This window comes from Centruroides vittatus, unplaced genomic scaffold (genome assembly GCF_030686945.1).
Source record: "Centruroides vittatus isolate TY-2023 unplaced genomic scaffold, ASM3068694v2 contig_1752, whole genome shotgun sequence".
Classification (NCBI taxonomy): Eukaryota; Metazoa; Arthropoda; class Arachnida; order Scorpiones; family Buthidae; genus Centruroides; species Centruroides vittatus.
Genome location: NW_027121068.1, coordinates 8,748 through 14,399, shown reverse-complemented (window position 1 = coordinate 14,399; position 5,652 = coordinate 8,748). Strand labels below are relative to the sequence as shown.

General features: G+C 33.5%; 1 long non-coding RNA gene across 1 annotated transcript; it reads right to left on the bottom strand.

The window, feature by feature from the left end:
* Positions 1-1,931: 1,931 nt before the first annotated feature.
* LOC136969176 (uncharacterized) lies at positions 1,932-4,474 on the bottom strand. Its single transcript, XR_010879782.1, has 3 exons — positions 4,369-4,474; positions 2,108-2,266; positions 1,932-2,006 (listed from the first exon to the last, which is right to left on the bottom strand). It is a non-coding gene; the product is annotated as an uncharacterized lncRNA (long non-coding RNA).
* Positions 4,475-5,652: the final 1,178 nt, after the last annotated feature.

Below are 5,652 nucleotides of genomic sequence, written 5' to 3'. Positions count from 1 at the left end.
GTGTTTTGCTTCTGTCTGCTACAAAGAAGAAAAACAAAATCTCATTAATTAATATTCTTTGAAAATCGAAATTTTTACAACTTAGCAAATACGGGGTGGTTAGAATGAAACTAACGTTATTTAGACACGCGTAGAGCCGCTCCACTGAACAAAAACGAACAAAAACTCGGTACACACGCAACGCAGTTCGTGGGGAAGAGATTTAAAAATATAAAAATTTAGTTGAAATTTTTACCACCAAGGAAAATGTAGCGCTGCAAGGATGACAGTTTTAAGACAAGCGGATTACATTTTATTACAGGAATGACCTTAGTTTCAACTGTCTAATGTCACTTTTCAGAAAAAATATGAAGACATTTTCTGCTATGCTATTCTTCACCAGATAATATGTGCATACGCTCCGCTTAGCACAACTTTTTAAATAAACTCACGGCCATAAACGTACGCTTTTGATCGAATACTGCCACATTTTCCTGATGGTAATAATTCCAATTAATTTTCACACCTCATCCTTTTCTCGTTATCCAAATTGCACGAGTACCGTGTTTCATTCAATTCGGTTCAATAGGGTCTGAGAAGTATCAGTTTAATTCTAACCATCCTGTAGTTTTATCTTGACCTCACAAAGGTAAAACGTGACCAAAATAAAATGTTCAGTTGGTTTACAACATAGAATTGTCGCAATTCGAATGATTTCAATTTAAAAATTTTATAACTTTACGTTAAAAATTGAAATCTGTTGATAATTACATTTAGTTTTTTTAAAATTTCTGGTAAAAGAACCACTTAATATAAGACAAGACATCCTTTTAGATAATTTCTGATCAAATAAATTCAATATACGTAATAGAATAATTAAAATAAAAATAATTATTTTCCTGTGTGAGCACCAGAAATCACCAATAAAAATAATTACTTAGATATATAAAACGATTTTATTTATGCAAAAATAATATATTCTGTATTTTTTGTTTTCATCATTAATAATGTTATTCGAACTTTGAAATCTCCGTGAAACATTCAACGAGAAATTTGCCAAAGTCACAGTTTTGATCATAAACAATATCTTAGTGATTTAAAAAATTAAATATATAATTTATTTTAATGTCTAAACAGTAGAAAATAAGTATAATACGAGCAATTATTTATTGTCACGTGGTCACGACATCGGACTGCAATTTTTTATCATATTTGAAAAATTTATTTAACTTAAAATATATGCTCTCCACCCCAAATTAGTAGTGTCTTTCCCCTGTACGTAATACTTTTCCTGTTGGCAGACACTCATGCCATTATTTATTTAACCCCTTACAGGGCAAAACTTCAAGTAAAATAACGCGATTTTGCGTCGGAATTTTATATACAGTAAATCCTCCTGCCCAACGGTTTCCATATCGGTCTCGGATTTGATCTATCTAACTCTATTCTCGAGATTAAGGAAAGACAGACAGACCGACAACAGTGGGAATTTACAGGTCAACAATTTTTTTAAATTGTAGCCCAATAAATTTATATCGGTCAAAATAAACAATGTAAAAATGAAATAGTAGAACATTTAGATGTACTATTTACATTTAAGTATCGACTTAAGTACAGATGCGGAAGCAGTACACATGTATATTCTCCTCTTTTAATAGCTCCTGCTAATTCGTCGAATGTTTTCGGAACCGGTTCGTCAGTCTGTACGGCCATAAATGACGTCAATATTCCGGCGTAACCCCAGATCAAGACTGCTGTCATGAGCAACCAGATGCCAAATACTATTCTAGAAGATGAACGATTCACGTTGCTGTTGTCGACTCCTGAAAATTAACGCCAAAGATTATAATTCACTATTATAAATTAGAGAACAGCGTATATTGTGTAGATTTACCTTGATACATTAACGTCGTCATCAGATACCAGTACGTTCGCCCTAAAGTCCAAGGTTCCCCTTTATTGTCTTTCATGAATTTCCGGAATATTAATCCAAAGACTGTAATGGTGACGATCAAGGCCAACCAAACCTTTAATGGAACAATAAAGAAAAGTAAATTATACGTTTTAAAGGAAATAATTTTTCCACCCGATTTAAGAAATTCTAGATGACTTATCAAGAAATTTTTACCTGTTTTGTGAACGGGTTCAGAACTGTTTGCCAAGTGAGTTTCTTTTTGTGCCGTTTCATATAGAAATGAATTGGTTCGACTCTCGACACTGTTGACATTTCCACATGATGAAATAACTTGTGAGATAGTGCAATAGGATCTGTCATAATATCTGCAAACTACATTGTGACAAAATAATAAACTTACACATTTTTTTTCCGTTATTAGTAGGCCTACATGTACACCATCGAACTTCCGGCAATTGTTAGTATGTATTCTCCTTTAATCCGGAAGAAATTACTAGAAGGAACTTGCAATTCCCTCGGCACCGAACTAGTTTATTGGGCAGCCACGTTTGGCATTGTGTGTAGCCTTGTTTATATTATATGTACTGCTTTTTTTGTGGTGGTAAAACAATCTGCGAACTTCTTAGTTTATTTTGCTTAAAATTAACTCCAGTTATGGCTTCAACGACAGAAAATAGTTTTAATGGCAGTATCAAACGTAAACTCAGTCCTTATCTTTTAAGATAAAGTAGAATTGTCTTCTGAGTGGTCAGTTTTGCGTTAAATTCGTCTGTCATTACCACAATTTTACGTATATTTTCTGATCACCGTTAAAGTAGAACTGTTAAAACAAGGGTTTCTGTTTGTAATCATGTGACATCAATGGCATGGTTCATCAGCTGTACCTGAATTTCATTTTACGGGGTTATTTACTTTGATTTTGTAGTAACCCACCATATAATTTTGGACACGTGGGAAGTGTCTAATTTGTAGGTTGGGAACATGTTAATCAATTATTATTACATGTGGTCACGGATGATCCGAAAAATAATTAATCTAACCCAACTTTGAAACGAATGGTGCCGGAAATTCGGTGATGTACCTTTATTAGTTTGTCTATTTTATAAAATGATAAATATCAAATAAATCAGTAAAATAAAATTGGAATTCTGACTTTTATCACATCTTCCATTGGAACAATTTTATTAATTGTTATAATTTTTTATGCTTCACAAGTAACTACATAGTGTCTATTGTTAAACGTTGCAATGAATTCGTAATTTATATTTTATGTATAATGGAAATTAAATGCAATTCGATTTGTTCATATTGCACGTGTCATGTGTGAGATGTTTTTCGGCATTTTTGCAAATTGCATGATAGGAATATTGTCAGATGTTTCCAGCGACGTGGCATGGCTCTGAAGACTATATATCGCGAGAAGCTGTAACGTTTTATGACATCTCGCTATTTGCAGGTTTTTAAAAATTTATATTGGTACAACGAATCAGATCTTCCGTTTCAGGATCGGAACTTCGTGACATATCCGGAATAAAATTTATCACCCATATAACTATTGCAACTTATTGTCTTTTGTAGAAACAATCTACTCAATGGGATAATTTATTTTATTTGGTAATTTTTTTCGATTTTACCGCTTAAAATCCTATTTAAATATTTAATAAAATATTACATCAAAAATATTTTTCATGAACTAGATTCAAATCGACAGAATTTTTCAGAAATATTCGCTTAGCAGTGGTAGAATATATGTAACTAATAGTTTGTAAGTATCATTGACAGATTAAGAATAAAAATGCCCCCGTAACATTTAAATTTATATGTGTATTTACTTCTTTATATATCAGACTTTAAACTGATTTAAATATATTTATAGCACGATTAGTAGGTAAAATTTTAACATTTAACTAGTCAACCTTTAATTAAAATGCATTTTCTTTCCAATAAGGAAATGTTTCTAAAACATTAATTACAGAATCCTTTGTTACTCTAAATCTCTATATTTACGATTTTCGAATGAAAATGAATCGTTACCGCAACTTCAGTGAAATTCAAATCAAACGTAGATTTTATAGCTTTCACTACATTACAAGATGCACTTGTTTATATTGTGTATAAACTTCAGTTAAAAGTCATAGTAGACTTACTAACAATGACAGACGTGAACAAACTTTGCAAAACGTGTGATAGTTCAAGGCCTAAAGGTTACTTCACGAAAATCTGACTTAAATTAGAATTCAAATAGTTTTTCCTTATGGTTTGAGTAAAATATATCGTGGCTCATCCTCGAAACTACGTCCATATTAACGGACATAATCTATCCCATAACAGTCGTGAGTAAAAGGTTCTGTCTAAACAGCGAGAAAGAACGGATTTAAAATAAATTTTTCCCTCCTGTCTTTGAATGCCGTCTGATAAATATTATATAAAGAAACTGTAAACATATCTGTTAAATGAGAAAATAAAGAAAATACCTTTTCCTTCACTTGCAAAAACTGAAAAGTTTCACCTCTTTTAATTGGTAATTTAGAAACTCCACGTAATGGGAATGTTGACTTTTCACATCTGGTAAAAAAATAATTCCAGTATAAAATCTGTTTTTTCACGGTATTATTAACGAAAACATGAAATTAAACAATTTATAATCAATAATTAAATTTAAGTAAAAACACCAGTCACAATTAATCGAATGAATTCACAGAATTAAATTACAGTGAAATTACTGCCCCACGCACTATCATCCACTCAATGTCATCCACACCGTATCCATGAAGATTCTTTCATCACCATCCAACTGTTGAAGCTCTTTAATTCACGTGACTTATTTAATCTTCTATTGGTTGACTTCTTCGTCTTGCGCACTCCACTCGTGACGTCAGAGAAACCAGTACTCTTGTAGTTTGCGTTGGTTTCAAGTCATACACTTTAATATTAAGGTGAGATTGCAATTTACAATTAAGAATTTTTAAATACCTTCAATTTATAATAGTTATTAATCTTTAAAATATTTTTATATGAAGGCTCAGTGGAAAGTCCAAAGTAACAAACGACACCATAAAAAAGCAGATGGCACATTTGTAAAATCGCCCACAGAACGACTGCAACGTTGGAAGAAGTTCTTTAATAACTTGTACAATCATGACGCACCCCGAGGAGTACCAGCGGACCCACCGCCAATTGACCCGCCCGCGACACCTATGTTAGATGCAGCGCCTATAATTGCAGAAGTGAAAGCAGCCACTAGACCGCTTAAAAATGGCAAAGCTGCTGGACTGGATCTGGTCACTACAGAAGCGATCGAGGCTAATGGTGACATCCTGCACCAACGTCTTCCTCTATTCATCAAAACAATATGGCACACAGAACAAATACCAGCCATTTGGAAGAAAACCATCATCGTGCCGATCCGCAAGAAATGAGACAGACAAGATTGCAGTAATTATCGCGGTATAAGTCTCTTTTCCATCGTCGGCAAAGTATTGACGAAGATCATCCAATCAAGGTTACAAAAACACCGCGAAGAAACTAGCCGAAAAGAACAAGCAAAGTTCCGTCCTGGTCTTAGTCGCTGCGATCAAATCTTTGCCCTTTGTCAGCTTATAAAAGAAAGGACCAGATGTGGCAAACGGACTGTTGTCATATTCATTGACTTCAAATCTGCATTTGACTGCGTGCACTGGCCTGCGCTGTGGAGAGCACTGGAGAGTGAACATGTCCCACAAAAAGTCATCACACTCCTAAAGAAAGCCTACAAAGAT